Below are 20,213 nucleotides of genomic sequence, written 5' to 3' on the forward strand. Positions count from 1 at the left end.
CTCGAAAGGATGCAGCATTTGGTAAAGCCAAACACAATGAGCCGGGATTCCTACATAGTACTCCGTGCAGTCGAGAAGGATACACACATAAGTTGGGCTCACCTATTGCACTCACATCTGATGATTGAGTGAGATTGCAAAGAAGGATTTGACTACCTCTAATGCACATTCCAAGATTGCACCCTTCATTGCAGCATTGTTTGAATTTGCAACACATAGAAAAAAAGAGATGCCAAACGTGCTTATACAATACCAAGAGGATCGAAGAAAACAAATGCATAATAGAATAGAGCAACAGGACAACAAAGAATCTGACCGATTGAAGGATGCAATAGTACAAGACTTGCAAGAGGCATAGTATTCTCAAGATGAAGCACTGCAAGCGGTATATGGTAGGTAAGTCCTTAGCAGACACACTTTGGGACATGCCACTAGCCAAGGAGGAGATGCCTCCTCAGCAAGCAGAACAGAAATCAGCCAAAAAGATCAAGCTCAACCAACGAGCTAAAGTAATGATGCCAAAGGAAACATGGCTGAAGCCCAAGGACGATGTGGCCCGGTTATTCCTCAACTCACCCCCCAAGACCCCATTTGAAAATTTGTCTCCAATCCACAAGCTAGACTTGTAGGAGACTCGTGTCAAGGAAACACAAGCATTGGCAGCACCGACAGAAGTGTCAAGCATGCAAGCTGACCACACCTTGCTCGTACTCCAACAGTACTTTGAACACCAAAAGAACAAACAAGCAAAGATGTAACCACAACAGTTGCATAAAGACAAAGAGGCAGTACATGAATTCATGCTCAAACAGTCTGAAATGCAACAACAGCTTGCCAGTGCACAGCCCAAACTTGCAGCACTTGAGAAAGTATGCAAAGTCTAAGGAGAAGTAGAACAAACATATTGCAAAGCTAACAGCCTAGGTTAAGGTACAACAAGACTACATGCCTACTGTAACAGGTTGGCTCCAAGAAAGGAAGGACAAATTCTTTGTCTAGCTCAACCGTATGGGAGCAGATCACCGTGATCTCCAAATCAAGAATACTTTGTTAAAGCAATAGATTCATGCACTACAAAATGTAGAACAGTAACTCAAGGAAATGGCTAACGAAGTAGATGTAATATTCCTTAGTAAGTATGAATTTACTGAGTTGAAGAATCAATCGGTCAGGACATCGCTGGAGATATGGAATCACTTGAAAGGAAGACTCTTTACTATTGCCAAGCGACCATATGATGCTTTTCCATCAGTTGCATATGCCTATGAGGCCATGGCCTATGAGCTACAGACATTGAGGGCAAGAACAAAGGATGCCCGGAGGAAGAAGATGCCATTGGATGACACTCTTGTAAGAAAATAGTACGCAGCGGAAGATAACAACAAAACGCAAGTACACGATGGAAAGCTGGAGAGAATACAAAAATTCTGATATACCAAACTGCTGATACAACTGATGGTTGGCTGTCCACCCGTGCGCTCTACAGACAGAGCTTCGATGGTGATCTAGACAGATGCTGGACGGAGGATTATGAGCGTGAAGAACTGGTGATCTGATGATAGGGGGTGGCCACTTATATAGTGTAAGTGGTTGACGGTCGGCCCTGTAATAGGCAGTCGGCCTAATAGACAGTCGGCCTGGAAGACCAACCGACCCTTCAGAAAACATGCCGTCGGGCAGATGAAGGATCGCGCATAGGTCATACCGTCGGGCCTGGGGCTACCGGCAGCCCCCGGACCCTGCCGCTGGGGGCTTTGCCCCCAGACCCCCATCGGGGGCCTGCGCCCCCCGGACCCCCTGCTATCGAGGGGGCTATCGCCCCCCCGAACCCCCCCTTTGTGCAGACGGGTATCTACTCTTGGCTCCTAAGCCGTCTCATAACCATCTGGTCTACTCTAAGACCCCTTCCAGTGTCTAAACTGGGGATCCCTCCCAATATCTGATACCCATCATGGCTTCTCCTCATATGGGGGCCTTACAACATTGGGTACACAGAATATTGGTGGGTTACATGATGAGAGGTGGACATTTGAGCTAACTCTAACACCCCCCCTCAATGTTCACCCGAAGATGAACTATGTGATCGGACCAATGCCGAGTCGATGTAGATGCCGCAACAATAAATCACTCCCAAGAGCCTTCGTGAAGATGTCTGCGCAATTATCCTCTGTGGGACAATACTCCAGCTCTATGACTCCATCCTCGATGAGCTCTCGTACGTAGTGATACTGGATCTCTATGTGCTTTGTACGAGCATGGAACACAGGATTCTTTGCAATGGCCATGCAACTCTGATTGTCGCATTTCAGAACCGTCGCATCTTCGATTGGAACTCCTATGTCTTGCAGGATCCTCCTTAGCCAAACTGCTTCACAAGCAGCAATGCATGCTGCCTTGTACTCAGCTCCCGTCGAAGATAGTGCCACTGTTGGTTGCTTCTTGCTAATCCAAGAGAACACTCCTGAACCAAGTGAGAAACAATATCCAGCAACTGACTTTCTAGAATCACAATCTCCCGCCCAATCTGAGTCACAATAACCCGCCAAGGTCTTCCCTGCTCTGTAGGTAATGCCATACTCCAGTGTACCTTTCACGTACTTTAGCACACGCATCCCTGCTTTCCAATGGTTCTCTCGAGGTTGATTTGAGAACCTACTAAGTACACCAACTGCAAAGCTGATATCAGGTCTAGTGTTGCACAGAAAAATGAGACTCCCCACAAGTTTCCTATACTCCTTGATGTCGACAAGTGGTGATGCATCCTCCACTGAGAGCTTACCATTCACCTCCATGGGAGAGACCACGTCCTTACACTCGGTCATACCGAATGCCTTCAAGATCTCGCGAGCATATCTCTGCTGAGAGATGAAAATCCTGCCAGGTTTTTGCCAAACCTCAATGCCGAGGCAAAAGTGCATGAGCCCCAAATCTGTCATCTCAAACTCGGAACTCAACGACTCCCTCAACTGTTGCAGCATCTTCTCATGATCTCCTGTGATGATCAAGTCATCCACTTAAAGGACTATTACCACATACTTGCCATCCTGCTTACAAACATACAGGTTAGCATCAGAAGCACTTTTTGAGAAACCAATAGATATGAGAAAGCTATCAATCCGTTGGTACCATGCCCTTGGGGCCTGTTTCAGCCCGTACAATGCCTTCTTTAGTTTGCAAACCTTGTTCTCTGAATTGGGCACCTCAAATCCTGGTGGCTGGAACACATATACCTCCTCCTTGAGATGTCCATTCAAGAACGCAGATTTCACGTCCATTTGAAACACCGGCCACTGCTTATGAGCAGCCAAGGCAAGTACCACCCGAATAGTTGTCATCCTTGCTGTAGGAGCAAAGGAATCCTCAAAATCAAAGCCTTCAACTTGAGAGTATCCTTGTGCAACAAGCCTAGCCTTGTACTTTTCCAAAGATCCATCAGATTTGTACTTAGCCTTCCATACCCATTTGGTACCAATGATCTTCCTTTTTTCTGGACGATCAACCAAGTCCCAAGTCTGATTCTTCATGATGCTGTCATACTCCTCTTGCATGGCAGCTTTCCAATTTGGATCCGCCATTGCCTCATCCAAATTCGTAGGCTCTTGAACTTTCATAATCTCAGCCATCAAGGCCATATTGACTATGTGTTCAGAAGCCCTTTTCTGCTCCTCTATCCTCTTTGATCGTCGAAGTCCATCTGCAGATGACTCCGCCAAGTCTGGAACCGGATTCTTCTCATCAAAGAGCTGCCTTGCCCACTTTGGAAGTGGCTTACCTTGTGGAGCCAAGGCATGTTGTGGTGTTGGTGGAGTTTGTTCCTCGAAGTACTCCTCCTCATTCTACAACTCTGCTTTAGATACGGGCACAAGGTGAGTTACTTTTACGGCTGATGATAAAGTGGAAGGGCATACCTCCTCCTCCACTGTATGTGGCTGTTCCCAAAACACCACATCACGACTGACCACGATCTTCTTTGCCTCTGGATCATATAGCCGGTACGCCTTTGACTCCTGGCTATAGCCCATGAAGATACACTTTCTGCTCTTTGGATCTAATTTCTTTCTGGTGCTATCTGGAACATGAACAAAACACTCACATCCAAATGTTCTGAAATGAGAAGCGGAAGGCTTTTTACCTGAGTAAGCCTCCAAAGGTGTTTTGCCCGTCAAGGCCTTTGTGAAGCTTCGATTGAGGATGTAGACTGCTGTATTGACTGCCTCAGCCCAAAAAGACTTAGGCAATCCTTTACCTAGTGCCATGCATCGTGCCATCTCCATGGTAGTACGATTGCGACGCTCTACAACACCATTTTGTTGCGGAGTATGTGCAGTCGTGAGTTGGCGCTTAATGCCATTCTCGTGCAAGTATGTGTCGAACTCTTTTGACAGGAACTCTCCTCCTCGATCCGTGCGAAGCTTCTTTACCTTCAGCCCGCTTTCGTTTTCCACCATCTTTTGCCACTGTTTGAATTTTCCAAGAGCTTCAGCCTTATCTCGTAAAAAATACACCCACATGTATCTACTGTAGTCGTCGACGATAAGCATATAGTAGTTACATCCCCCCAAAGCTTGAGTCGAAGCTTTCCCACTGAGATCAGCATGAACCAATTCTAGAGGAGCCTTTGCCCGATAGCCGCTCTCATGTGGAAAAGCCTTCCTTTGTTGCTTGCCCATCATACAAGCTTCACAAGGTTCCTGCACCTTTGAGAGTGCAGGCAAGTGTGCAACCATCCCTGTTTTCTGCATTTCCAAAAGAATAGGATAACTAAGATGACCAAATCTTTCATGCCATACCTTACTGATGCCCACTCCTGAAGATACTGTTAGTGCCGTCAGCTCGTAGAGATTGTTCTTCCTTACTGCCTTGCCGACCACCTTGCCCGCTGCATTAAGGATTTCTGCTCCGGTCCTCTTGAAACGCACCTCCAAGTTGCGATCAGTTATCGCAGCAACCGAAAGCAAGTTCTTCTTTAGCTGAGGAACTAGTAATACATCAGAAAGCTCTTTAGTTTCACCCTCTTGAATGGAAAGAGAGATAGTACCTGTACCTTCCACAGGGCATTTTGCATTATTACCGACCGTCACGTTCATGGGCTCTTGTAGAGGCTTGAAAGAGCTATACCAGTCCTTCTTTCTGGTCATGTGACGGGACGCTCCACTATCAAGGAGCCACGAATCATTCGTTGTTGAAACTTCTGTTGAGGAGCATATTTCTTCAATTGCAACCCATAGCTCCAACTCAGTTTCAACTGTGTTGGCAGATTCCTTGCCTTTCGAAGAAGACTGTGTAGTGCCATTCTTTTCGTCCTGCTGCTTCTTTCTGCAATCCTTGATCATGTGACCGCTTTTGTTGCAGTAGTGGCACTTACCTGAAAACTTCTTCTTCTTACCATTCTTCTTCTCTCCACCCTTCCCTTTGGATGTGGTTGAGAATGCTGCATCACTTCCGCCATCGCGGGTCTTCATTCGCATCTCCTCCTCTAAGAGCATCGCGCTAAACTCTTCAAAAGTGAGGGGTGGATTTCTTACCTGCGTGTTGAGTGTCGTGACCAACGCATCGTACTTTTGTGGAAGGATCCGAATGCACCTTCTGGCCAACTCTTCGCTGGTCTTTGTAATCCCAACCGCTGCCATCTGATCACGTAGATTCTTGATCCGTGTGATGAATGTCTCAGCTGATTCTCCATCAGAGCACCTCTCTGCAGCAAGCATATTCTCCAGATTTTGAATTCTGGTCTGATTCCGCGTTTCATACTGACCTTTCAGTATGTTCCAAGCCTCACTTGCCTTGTCTGTATGCTGAATCAGAGTCAAAACAGAATCACTTGAACTGGTAACAAGAGCGCAGAGTGCATCTGCGTTCCTTCGTTTCCATGCCCGAAGAAGATCTGCATTCGGTGGCGTTATGACGTTGGGGTTGTTTGGATTCGGTGATCCAACCGGTTCTGGATCCAATCCCAGAACAGTATCCAGAAGCTCATATGAATCCAAGATCGCGCTGATCTTGAATTTCCACAAAGTATAATTCGTCCCATCGAGCTTGCCTTCATTGAAGGCAGGTGGACGAATTCGCAACGGGGTTGGTGCAGCCATCACTCCTAGTAGCCTTTGCTAACAAAGCTCGTTGAACTTGCAATAAAGTCGTTACTCAGATAGCCTGAGCTCTGATACCATGTAAGAAAATAGTACGCAGCGGAAGATAACAACAAAACGCAAGTACACGATGGAAAGCTGGAGAGAATACAAAAATTCTGATATACCAAACTGCTGATACAACTGATGGTTGGCTGTCCACCCGTGCGCTCTACAGACAGAGCTTCGATGGTGATCTAGACAGATGCTGGACGGAGGATTATGAGCGTGAAGAACTGGTGATCTGATGATAGGGGGTGGCCACTTATATAGTGTAAGTGGTTGACGGTCGGCCCTGTAATAGGCAGTCGGCCTAATAGACAGTCGGCCTGGAAGACCAACCGACCCTTCAGAAAACATGCCGTCGGGCAGATGAAGGATCGCGCATAGGTCATACCGTCGGGCCTGGGGCTACCGGCAGCCCCCGGACCCTGCCGCTGGGGGCTTTGCCCCCAGACCCCCATCGGGGGCCTGCGCCCCCCGGACCCCCTGCTATCGGGGGGGCTATCGCCCCCCCGAACCCCCCCTTTGTGCAGACGGGTATCTACTCTTGGCTCCTAAGCCGTCTCATAACCATCTGGTCTACTCTAAGACCCCTTCCAGTGTCTAAACTGGGGATCCCTCCCAATATCTGATACCCATCATGGCTTCTCCTCATATGGGGGCCTTACAACATTGGGTACACAGAATATTGGTGGGTTACATGAGAGGTGGACATTTGAGCTAACTCTAACAACTCTCACACTCTTTGAAACAAGAAAAGCAGAGACTCCTGCAAATTACAATATGCATGTAGAATTCATGACATGGGATGCTCAGCATATAGCAGTACTGCGTGAAGAAGATGCCATCACTAAGTGAAGACTACCCCTAGCCATTCCATGTGTGCTAGCCCTAGCAGAACAAATGAGGAGCTAGAATCAATTGCAGCAACAGAAGAGACTCAAGGAAAGAAAGAGAAAACGGACATTGGAGATCCAGTTGTCACCCACAACGATTGACCTCAATACTTCACATACCTTCAAGGTTCACTTGAAGGAGTATTTCCAGTAGAAAGGGGTTCGTGTCCTTGACTTTTTGTAAAAAAGTCTCTCCACCGAAAGTGCCAAGTGTTGAAGGCATAGCATCCACCCATGTGGACACTTACCATGGGATAGAATAAATACACCTTTGGTAAGAGGGAGTTACTAGAACAAAGTAGTGGGATCATTTTGTAACTGTTCCTAACAGCACTCCTTAGTGGAGCACTCCTTAGTGGCCTGATCCACCACATAATGTTTTGGACTATGACTATTACATTTTGAAACTGACTGTTGCCTTGCAACAGTTGAACTGACCTCAAATGGCTATATAAACCTTATATCAGCTCTTGTTCAAGAGAGGGTTGTTGAGTTGATGTATTCTCTACTAAAACATAATATACAAGAAACATAATACCTTTGCAAGGTTTCCTCTCTGTTCTTTTTATACATCTAGTGATAGCTTTGTAGTCCGATTACTTTTCGATTATACTCCGACTGCTAGCACCTTGCAGTCAGGGGTGGATACATGTTTGTGTTTTTCACTTGTTTGGAGACACTCTGAACACTGATCTACAGCCATGATGGCGACTCCCCTTCTTAAAGCTAGAGATATTACCACAATGCCCATGTTGATCGTCGAATCCACCCTGTGTATATGCCTATGGAACGACGATGGACTTGGGCCCAATTTAGAGAACTCCAGAAGAAGTACCCCAATATGTTGTACAACTTCAACTTCCCCAAAGAGATGACTCAGGAGGGATTTTTCTTCTGCCTCCAGTTATTCAATGACACGTACAGCTCAGTTCTAGATCCTACCATCGTAGCAACAGTCCACTTCAACCTCCTCCTCCTCTTACTCCTTCGCAATCTCCCTACCCATAGTCGCCCCATCGACGACGGCCTCCACAATCTAAACAACTAGATTGTCTTCAATCTCGACATCAGTCCTATGCAATTCCAAGACCTGTGCCTCTACCTCCACGTCCGCAATCTCCACGGACATCACATCCGCATGTATGAGGATATGCATGCCACCCATTTTTGGAAGTATCGCTCGTACCTCACTCGCCTCACTCCATGATAGTTGTGTTGGTAAACTGAAAGGAAAGCAGAGAGTGAACACAAACTTAGAATACTTGCATATAGAATGAAGAAGAGTGAGGTCCTTATGTAGGCACCTCCACTGACATCACTGATGACTTCAGAGCTCCACAATCATCTCCTCAATCTGCTCCTAGATTCTCTCAATCATCCTATGTGGCTTACCACCACCTAACTGTGCTTATGGGCACCTAATTGTGCCTCTAGCACTCACACATAGAAACCAAGGTGTGCCTGAGGCATACATCTTGATATATCCCAACAAACCCCCCCTCAAGGGAATGCCTCAGGCTATGTCAAGGATACAGCTAGCACAAGGTGTCTCATGCCATCTCATGGTGGTCATGGATCTATCAATGGCTAGGATCTCAAGCTAGCAAGGGTTCCCATGGGTGTAAGGTAAACAAAAGGGATACAAAAGGCCTTCCAATGGTTATCTCCCCTGCATGTACATGCACACAATGTCTGCAGGAGATACCATGGAGCAAAAAACATACACATGGCCTACATCATAAGGTGACTAGAGGTGTTTACAAAACACACAAAACATAATAGTTTGTGTGGATACATGTTTGTGTTTTTCACTTGTTTGGAGACACTCTGAACACTGATCTACAGCCATGATGGCGACTCCCCTTCTTAAAGCTAGAGATATTACCACAATGCCCATGTTGATCGTCGAATCCACCCTGTGTATATGCCTATGGAACGACGATGGACTTGGGCCCAATTTAGAGAACTCCAGAAGAAGTACCCCAATATGTTGTACAACTTCAACTTCCCCAAAGAGATGACTCAGGAGGGATTTTTCTTCTGCCTCCAGTTATTCAATGACACGTACAGCTCAGTTCTAGATCCTACCATCGTAGCAACAGTCCACTTCAACCTCCTCCTCCTCTTACTCCTTCGCAATCTCCCTACCCATAGTCGCCCCATCGACGACGGCCTCCACAATCTAAACAACTAGATTGTCTTCAATCTCGACATCAGTCCTATGCAATTCCAAGACCTGTGCCTCTACCTCCACGTCCGCAATCTCCACGGACATCACATCCGCATGTATGAGGATATGCATGCCACCCATTTTTGGAAGTATCGCTCGTACCTCACTCGCCTCACTCCATGATAGTTGTGTTGGTAAACTGAAAGGAAAGCAGAGAGTGAACACAAACTTAGAATACTTGCATATAGAATGAAGAAGAGTGAGGTCCTTATGTAGGCACCTCCACTGACATCACTGATGACTTCAGAGCTCCACAATCATCTCCTCAATCTGCTCCTAGATTCTCTCAATCATCCTATGTGGCTTACCACCACCTAACTGTGCTTATGGGCACCTAATTGTGCCTCTAGCACTCACACATAGAAACCAAGGTGTGCCTGAGGCATACATCTTGATATATCCCAACAAACCCCCCCTCAAGGGAATGCCTCAGGCTATGTCAAGGATACAGCTAGCACAAGGTGTCTCATGCCATCTCATGGTGGTCATGGATCTATCAATGGCTAGGATCTCAAGCTAGCAAGGGTTCCCATGGGTGTAAGGTAAACAAAAGGGATACAAAAGGCCTTCCAATGGTTATCTCCCCTGCATGTACATGCACACAATGTCTGCAGGAGATACCATGGAGCAAAAAACATACACATGGCCTACATCATAAGGTGACTAGAGGTGTTTACAAAACACACAAAACATAATAGTTTATTTCATTCATTTTGGAGGACTATCCAGGCTGAGTACCTTGACTCAACATAAAAAGAGAGATCTGGAGCATACATAGCGATGATTTAAAAAGCATAATCCTCAAAGGATGCCTCATCTTGTGGAGGCACATCAACTGAAAGTAGATTGGCATTTTCTGTCTTTGAAGTTGCTTCCTTTTTGGCAACCATTATCTTGGAAATCTTCAACAAGGAAGCCATGTTGGCATTTTCTTCCTTTGTAGCATAACAAGACATTGTTTTATGTTTTGGCTTTTCACATATTTTGCATAAGCAAGCCATGAGAGGGTCTAACCCAGGTATTGGGCAGTGTCTTCTCTCTTACAAGGCTAGAATAACAACTGAAAGGCTTCAAAATATAAGCATTTAATGTAGCAACAACTTGTGACCAAATTTCAATCCATGATGCTTTCACTTATATGCTTCACAGAGGTGGCTAAATGAAAGCTTTCCAATCAAAACTAGGTATAGCAACTCAAAGCAAGGTTGAAGCCACAGTTGTACTGATGCTATTCAAAACTTCAAAAACTCAGAAATGCTAAAGTAGCATCTTATATAGCATCACTTTCAAAACTTTGTCAAAACTGTTAAAAACAAAGGACTGAACTTGGAGGGCTTGTTTCTCACTCTCCAAAGCAAAGAAAAAGGGGGTTTCTAAGGCAAAAGAAAGCTCATGTACACAGAAGGTCCACTGAGGAGAAGGGGTGCAAATCCACGTCAAAGCACCATAGCTTGCCTCTTCATTTTCGACTAGTTTTTCTCTATTTTCAGCTTGAATATGTAGCCACTGCTGCTCAGATTTCAGCACAGGATAGCTCAAGGTATGGAGAAGCTCCCCCTAAAAGGAATTAGAGAAGCAAAGAGCAGTCTTAGAGAAATCGTGGAAGATAGGGTCGACGATCTTCATGAAATGATGACTTGCAGTGACGAAGATTCGTTAATTCCTTGCAGCCAAGGGTTCGCCCCTTCGAGGTGTATCTCCAACAGGAAGGGCTTGGAGAATGGCAGAGAAACGGAGGAGAACATGCTTAAGCAAGATTTGGGAAGAAGGGGAAGAGATGATGAAGAAGAAGATGGAGAAGAAGATGATGATGTGGCAGAAATGGGATCAAGGGGGATCAAAGGGCTCTGATACCATGTTGGTAAACTGAAAGGAAAGTAGAGAGTGAACACAAACTTAGAATACTTGCATATAGAATGAAGAAGAGTGAGGTCCTTATGTAGGCACCTCTTACATGCTCACTGACATCACTAATGACTTCAGAGCTCCACAATCATCTCCTCAATCTGCTCCTAGATTCTCTCAATCATCCTATGTGGCTTAACACCACCTAATTGTGCTTATGGGCACCTAACTATGCCCCTAGCACTCACACATAGAAACCAAGGTGTGCCTGAAGGTGTGCCTGAGGCATACACCTTGATATATCCCAACAAGTTGGACCGCTATGTAGTCCTACAGAAATCTCACCACACACCTCCTCTAGCATGGCTGATCTGAGGGCGGATCAGCAACAGGAAGGGGGGCATGTTAACATCCACAGAGTAAAGTCACCGAATGCAAGGTAATCAGTGATTAGATGTGATGATCTACTTCAATGGACAAGCTCAGGGAGTTTGATCCCCAAATGCCCCAAGGCCAATGATTGCAGGCAACGTGCACATGGAAGGATTATAGCTCAAACTCAGGGAGTTTGATCCCCAAATACCCTGAGGCCAAAGCGTCCAGGCAACGTGCACAAATTGTAGGTTCCAACTAAACCCCCAAGGCCAACGATTGCAGGCAACGTGCATATTTCAGATCTATGTCAATAGAAATAGCCATGGAAAGAGTACAAGCTCAGGGAGTTTGATCCCAAAATACCGTGAGGAAAAAGAGTGCAAGCAACGTGCACATGTTATATGTTCACCTGCAAGCTACTATTAAGTGTCTCGCGGAAGTTAAGCCTCGCCACCACTATAGGTTTTGATCCTCATTCACGGGGTTCGAACCCCAAATGACTTAAGGCGTGAGGGCGCTCAGGGAGTTTGAGCCCCAAATCCCTTAAGCCTTGGAGGCGTGAGGCTAAGGCTAACACAAGCACTATTTGGGAACCGGTTAGGAACACCTCCCAATGTCAGGTTTGTGCCAAGCGCTCTAATATGGTTAACACAAGTGCTATTTTCGATACTAGTAGGGAGGGATGGAAAGAATAGCAATATGCCTTGGCACCCTACGGGCCCAAGAGCCTTTGGTTGTAAAAGAGAGGGAGAGTGCTAAAAGGAAAAGTGTTGGCCCTCCCTTCAAAAGGTGATATGTATAAAAGGACAAAGTGTTGACTTTGGTCTTCATTGTTGTTTGCACAAGTTTGAATACAAGCTCCCTCTTCTCTTCCAAGAGAGTGTTTTGGGTGTTCCCTTGTTTCCATTGTAGTGTCCTTGTGTTTGCCACTCCATCCCCCTTCACTCTCCTCTTCCCTTCTCCTTCTCCCTCCTTTCTCCCCTCTCTTCTCTGCTCTCTTCTCCTTCTCCCTCCCTCTCCCCTCTCTTCTCCCTTCTTCCCCTTCCCTCTTTCTCTCGTGGAAACACATTGCAATAATCCGAAGGCCGCTTGAGTGACACTTGCGGATGGCTCATGCCTTGCATTGCTCTGATAAGGAGTAGCTTGGAGTGGAGGCTCCATTGGCATCTCTTCAACATCTCCATGACACGTGAGTCACCGCCGAGACCCACACAACCATAGGTCTCCTTGCAAAGGTGTAAGCCGCCATGAAAAGGTTTGCATCTCCAACACCCCCCTCAAACCAATACTAAGGGAAAAGACAGACGGATAATGAAGGCAAAGCTTTACCAAACATCAAGTTGCACAAAACAAAGTGCTTCCTCCTAAAGGCAAAGCATATAAAACTTTAAGAACGCTTCTATAAGCATCTTTAAATAGAGCATGTTATAACAATAGTGGACCAAATATTGACTTCTTGAAAAACCAACAAAGATATTAATGACTCATTCAGGTAGAGTTCCTCTGCATTAAATACTATCCCTTCAAATCACGTTTTTAGGACATGCTTGCATTGCAAACTTAGAGTATATCTTACTCAACACTTTGCCATTTCTTATAAAGGGAAGGCTCGTTTTGGAAAATGCTCCAACTCACAATGAAGATGAGAACAACTTACATAACATTAATATAACATTCACTACATTCATTGCACAGTTTGCCTATGCGGTGGATAAAGATACATTGGACAAATATACAACCTAGAAAATTGTGTTGCATCATATTGAGTTAATTTGCATCAAAAAATGAAACATGACATGCCTAAGTACAAGCCATTTCATACACATTGAAAGTCCAATTCTAGCAACAACCAAAAAGAAAAGCAAAGCAGATGCATTAGAGGCCAAAATTCCAGTAGAGTCAAGGTCTCAATAAGAATCCCTCTTATAGAAAATGTTCCTATCTTATAAAAAATGTATGAAAAAAATGTAAAGCATATAAAATAAGGTACAATTTTTGTAGCAAACTTCATTGTGCCCTTTCTAATTCCAATCAAAGCAAAAATAATTTGGTACTTTTTGTTACAATCATGCATGTATAGAAATAAACAATCAAATGATTTTTATGAAAAGAATTTGTAACTATGAGAAAACTACTATATTTCCATAAAAGATTCTATTGTTAAAGAAACTTTCTGAGTAGATCTCAAAAAATATGTCCCCACAATTTCCACTTGGCATTTATAATTACCTCATTCAAAATGAAACAATGTGCACCCATTAAGAGTTCCGCCAATTATTGTACCCATTAAGTTCCTCTAATTTTGTATCTTAGTGTAGGGCCCAATATGTAGGCATTAGAAGTTCCTCCAATTTGTATGAAGTGTAGGCTTAAGGATGGCCCCTCAAAAGAGAGAGAGAGAGAGAGACAGAGAGAGCAAGTATACACTCACGGGAGATTGAGATCTCGTTGAAGTTGGAGGACTTTCTTCCACGAGGGGCGAGAAGAAATGTTCTCCCACCATGCGTTCACATGCTTGCGTGAGGTGACGGCCTGCCCCATGTTGACCACTTCCACCAGATAGTGCAGGTATGGCAGATGCGACAGATCCGCCAGGCTGAAGAAGTCTCCTGCCAAATATTCGCAGCTTGCCAGATGCTCCTCGTATACGTCCAACACCTTCTCCAGCTTCTCGTAGTTGGCCTTCACTACCTCCTCGTCCTTCGTCCTCCCCCTCGCCTTCGCGAACACCTCCTTCATTATTGCCGAACTCGGTGGATTGAAATTCTGCGATTCCACTTCCAACCATTGCTCCACCATCGCCTTCTCTTGCACCGTCTTCCCGTACAGCGCTGCTCCTTGTCCCTCGTACTTCGTCGCAATGTATCGCGCAATCGCTCGCGATTCTGTTCTCATCCAGAACAACTGTTTCAGTTCCTGACAGGAGTGCTAAACTTCGCAGCTTACCGAAGACTTAGCTCTCACTCCCCTTGCGAAACAGTTTCTTTAAAAAAATGTAAGGCGTTCTCTCCTACTCCAAAAAAAAGTGTATGTTCCCTTGACCCCGCATAAACCATGCCGGAAAGCGAGAGCAAGAAATGTCCTTGTGCAAATTTTCCGTTGCGCATTGCTTAAATACAAATGTCTTATGTAAAATAGGGGAAGTGTTAAAAGCACTGGGGGCTTTGCGCCTGGGATATCGATGACAACAAACTCAAGACAAACACCAATGGGCAAGAGAGCCTGTTGCAGGACACAAATGGGAGCATCAGAGGCTCAAATTGATGTGTAGCGGATACACAACCGGCTTTCTTTCCTCGGGAAAAAGAGAGGTATATAAAACTCACCATAAATCTTGAGGTCGCCGTCTATCAACACAGGGATGAGTCCGAAAGGCTGCGAATGCACTCGTACGACAGTCAGTCAAAAGAGCAAATCTGCCAAAAACTGATGAGCAAGTCCTATCCATATAGATATCAAATCTAGCAAATACAAAGGGAACGACACAGGATTGCGGATCCGAGAGAACATAAGCTCAGAAAACTGTCAGAAAAGCGTCGAAGCAGGACTTTGGACTAGGAATGGGCAGGCATTAAGCGCTACCTGAAGGGCAAGAAAGTCTGGTGACTTGTGAGCTCCGCTCATAAGGTCCACATTCACGATTTCAAAAGTGGTTTCTTTCTCGATGCAGGCAGCAAGGACGCGGCGACTGCAGGTGGAAATGGGCATGCAATACAGCTTGAGAGCCATTGCGGGAAAGATGAGTAAACAGGGAGCATCAAAGCTGAGAGACAATGAAGCTTAATAGAGCAAACTAGCGCAAGCCGATACGTAGAGAAAGGCAAAGTGAAAAAATCCATTTATTAAGCCTTGTTGCTTTGCTTATTAAATCTTATCAGATGTCTCCGAAGAGACATTGCTTATTAAATCTTGTCTCCTTCTGTCTTCGTATACTCCCCAAATAGGGAGAAGGACAAGGAGACCTCACAAGGAATATTGAAAGTGTGGGACGAGGAATTTCCCCCAAGTAGAAAATAGAGCCATATTCTCTCGGAAATTCTTAGTGTCCCACCTTTCCTAGCCATCAAAGGATTGGGGAGGGGCCTTTACCTCATGAAACAAGTCAGATTTGATTTGAGCAGGCTGATTTGGGCAGCCATATTCAGGGGAGGTGATTACAAATATGAAGACTTTTTAATCGGATGATCCAGATCCATCTTCCAATGACCCAAGCCTTTCATGGGGAACGAAAGAGACGAGCATGGAGAGGAGCGAGGGGAAGGTGTTGCATAAGGGAAGGCAAGGAGGGAGGACGAGGGAAGGGACTTACAATAACCTTACTTATACTAATTTTTTTAGTGGGAGCCCCTTCTAACTTAGCTTGCCAAATTAATTTTTCATGGGAGGACAAACTCATTAATTCGAGTTTTGATGTAGGTAGACATATCCTCTCTTACACACAAAATGATCTAGGGAGTTATACCTTTTTAAAGAGCCCATACAAAAAGCAATGTCATGGGGATTTCTCATTTAAATACTACACTATTGGGCAGTAAGTGCACCAAATTATAGCTTAACCAACAAAAAGGCAACATCAAGATCTGTACATTTTCCTTAAATAGATAGGGCCGCATCTCTCAAGAGGCATGTGAAACAGACGAGGCCACACATATGAAATGAGCTAGTAGAAAAGTCAACCTCTTGACTTTGGCAAGTCACTTCATGAAAGATTCCAGAAGTCCTGACCATCCAAATCACATAGAGTGTTGCACACACAAGATCAAAGAAGAGTTGAAGCCCCTAATGGTTTTGACAAGGGAATGTTTTTAAGTAATTTGCAGATACTAGATTATACCATACCCAAGATTCAAGAAGATATGGGACAAGCCCAAAATATTTGCATGACTGATGTTTGAGATTCACAACAAAGAAGGCACCTAGAATTCATATCAAGAGTTCTACTCAATTTTTCATGGTGGAGGGGAAGCCGTTGCATTGAATTTCAAATTGGAAGGTATGTATAATTCCACATGGACATGCAATTTCACATATCAATCCAATGTCTAATACCTTTGTTGTTTAACTTTGTGGCCTTATTAACTAAGCCCAAACTAACATTTCCCTCATCACCAATAACATGAGTCCACTAGATGCCCATAGAAATATGAGAGTCCTTCCTAGATGCTCATAGAAAGATTGATAATCCCCATGTAGCGTAGCCATTCTATTCCAAGTCAAAAGGACTATCAATGTTTGGGTGCTCCCACATGGACATGCAATTCCACATATCAATGGAATGTCTATACCTTTATTGTTTAACTTTGTGGCCTTATTAACTGAGCCCAAACTAACAGTTCCCTCATCACCAATAGCATGAGTCCACTAGATGCCCATAGAAAGATCAAAGTCCTTCCTAGGTGCCGATAGAAAGATTGAGAATCCCCATGTAGCCAGTCCTTTTATTCCAAGTCAAAAGGACTATCAATGTTTGGATGCCTACACTAGCACATGGGACAATATATGACTTTTTAACCTTCAGTAGGAACCTTGGTACTCTTTATCCACCCAAATTAAGTTCTTCCCAAGTCAAATCTTCTTATCAATTCCTCATTTTTCATATAGTGCTTCCAAAGACAAATCTTCTTATCAATTCCCCATTTTCCATAATATAAGTATATCTATAGTACGATGAAGCTTGTCTTGCTTGTAACAAAATTGGGGACAAGTTATGAGATAGGAAACTTTAAAAACACAATCAAGGTACAATGAGGAGATTCAAGTCAACTTTTTTTTCATAAATGGAAACAAACTTGCAAGAGGATGAAACACCACTAAGAAAAATGCCTCCTTGCTGAGAGTAGATAGTAGATGGATACATTCCGGTATTCTCATCAAGCAAATAACAGGAGGTGTGGTGTAAAAACTAGGGGAGCATTTCAAGAAGCAACACGAGGTTATTCGGATGAGTACTAAGCTAGTGTCTTCAAAGGCTTTACCCTCCATGTCCAAGGGTTCATGGTGATCATTGATAACTCTACCTTGATAGTTGCATGCCAAAGAGACTATACTCTCTAACTTGAAAGAGGGTTGCATAGCTTATATCAACTAGCTATAAAGAGAGTGACATAGTTCTGGTGTTTTCCTCTAGAATAAGCACAAAATGGCTTGGGCAAACAACATTAAAGATATTTCCCATCGAAAGGATTAACATGAATCCAATTATTGGCCATAGAGAATAGAATTGATGTAGCCCAATATAAGAAGCCTTTCAGGTTGTCCTCAGTAACAAAGTTAAATTTCTTTAAGGAATTTGTTTTGGCAATAGCAAGAGAGTTTCTCTAAACAAGCATGACATCTATAAGCTGTCATGAGTACATTATACACATGTGCTCACCTTGTGATTGTTGATGTATAGACTATATGGATATAGTGTGGAGTGTGGATATATAAGATGATGTCATCTTTATAGTGTGGGTGTGAAAGGTCTTATGACCTTCTTGTATATGTGTGCATAGAAGTGAAGTGAAGATGGAGAATTGGCATCTTGGAATGAATGAAGGAGATTCATGAGCATATCTCTCCTCTTGCATTGTTTGTAGATCTCTCACCTTCCATCTTTAGTTTGGCATTAGAGAAAGGTTGAAGCACAAGAGCCCAAAAGAGCTGAAGCTTGAATCATTCCAGAGAGGAAACAATCTTGAGAAGTAATTGAAGGAGCTGGATCAAGAAAGAAGAGCTGCAAGGAGCTGAACAAGAGTTGAAGCTGAGAACAAGGTTGGAGGACCACCAAGAGTTCAAGAGAGAACCATTCAAAAGATCTAGCAGAGAATCAATTAGTGTGACTGGCATTGCTACCTTGGATCCTCTTCTTTGGGAAACTACAATCGAGACAACTAAGGGAGCACAAGGAAGTCCCCGAAGCTGAGAAGCCAAAGATTTTAGGCACTTTGAAGCGCTTCTCCTAGTGTAATAAAGTTTGGAAGGAAATTTTTGGCCGTTTGATGCCAAAATGGCTCATTTATAGAAAGTGGAAAAAGCCACAAGTGCATTGATACATGGTTGAATTTGTGCTCAAAAGTGGACTGTTAGTGCTCAATTTTGATGTTCTTGGATGCCTAAAATTTAAGCAAGTGTGAACAATTGAAAAGAGGGTGAATTCTTTTTTTTTAATGCCATTTACCTCACTTGAAGTGAGTGTGCTCAGAAAAATCAGAAAAGCGCCATTGCCTTGAGGTTTGCTAAGTTGGATTTGGAAGTGAATTTCGTTAACCAAGTATGGGTGAACCACTCAAATCAAGTAACCCAAATCGTGGGTGAAAAGTTGACAAAGGATAACTATAGTGCTTGGTCATATAGAATGGAAAATTTCCTCATGGGTAAAGGTGTTTGGGGATTGATGACGACGAGTGAAGATGAATGCACGGAGTTGCCTTGGAATGAACCCTTGGATGGGCTAAAATTGGAATACAAAACATGGGTTGAGAAATCAATAAAGGTGTTGCATTGGACTTCCTTATGCGTTTTTGATACACTCATTCCTCACATCAAAAGAAGCTTGGGATATCATTCACAAATTGTATGGCACAAGCACGGAGGCAACTTAAGGAAAATTCAGCTCAAGCAATGCCTCCATGGAATGTGGAGAGGAAATAGAAGCATCATGGACTATGTGGCTAAGATAAGGAAAATTACAAAAGACTTAGCCTCCATAAATTGCAATGTGGAAGATGACGATTTGGTGTCTTTCACCTTGAATGGTTTAGGCTCTCAATACAAATCGTTGGATACTTCTATTTTCGTGAGAGGCCATATGCCCAATTTTGAGGAGTTGGTTGCATTATGCACGGCAAAAGGTGAAGGTTGGGCTGAAAGCCTCCACAAGTAGTTTTTAGAGGAAGAATTGGAGCCCGAAGAGGCCATGGAAGAGCCTCATATGCCCTCAAAACACTATGGACAGAATTGAGTTTGCTCAAAGAGCACGTGGTTTCATCCCAAGAGGAAGGGGGAGAGCCACACCCCGTGGTAGATGAAGAGCCAATCATACTCCACAAGTTGGAAAATTTCACTTTGCTATGCCAAGCATAATGCCACATATAGAGGGTGTGGTGGAAGACCAGAATACAATCATTATATTGGTGGAAGAGAGCATCCATATGAGCATGGCTATGGCACTCATCTCTTTAGTATGGAGCGTGTTATGAGTGGCATGCAAGAGCCCTCTTTTAGTGGTGATTGGTTCATATATTCGAGAGCCACGAATCATATGATGCATCATGGTGAGTGGTTTATTCGCAAAGATGAGAGGCCTAGTGAAGAGTTTGTTTCTATGGGAGATGATACTATGCACAAGATTACTCACATTTGTGATATTCCCTTGAGGGATAAATATGGTGTGGAGAAAACATTGGGAGATGTCTTATATGTGCCCATTATCATCAAAAATCTTACTTTCGTTGGTCAAATGGATGATGAAGATTATCAAGTGTGCTTTAACAAATGATAGAGAAGGAGCTTGGGTGTTATATCAAGTGTTTTCATGCATGATACGAAAATGGTGGAGAATATACATCCTATGAATTTGGTGAGTTTCTAGATGCTCAAGGCATTAAGAGATGGGTCACCTGTAGATACACTCCTCAACAAAACCCCATTTCAAAAAGGAAGAATAGGGTGATTAGTGACATGGCTAGAGCTATGATGGATGAGATGTTTTTTGGGCTGAAGCGGTGCGCACGGCCGTGTATATCATGCATAGAA

The 20,213-nt window shown here is 44.0% G+C and overlaps 1 pseudogene; it reads right to left on the minus strand.

The window, feature by feature from the left end:
* Window positions 1-13,904: 13,904 nt before the first annotated feature.
* LOC147903927 (glutathione S-transferase F10 pseudogene) lies at window positions 13,905-15,206 on the minus strand (annotated as a pseudogene).
* Window positions 15,207-20,213: the final 5,007 nt, after the last annotated feature.

This window comes from Dipteris shenzhenensis, chromosome 3, assembly GCF_047967505.1.
Source record: "Dipteris shenzhenensis isolate YYH24624 ecotype China chromosome 3, Dip_SZ_1.0, whole genome shotgun sequence".
NCBI lineage: Eukaryota > Viridiplantae > Streptophyta > Polypodiopsida > Gleicheniales > Dipteridaceae > Dipteris > Dipteris shenzhenensis.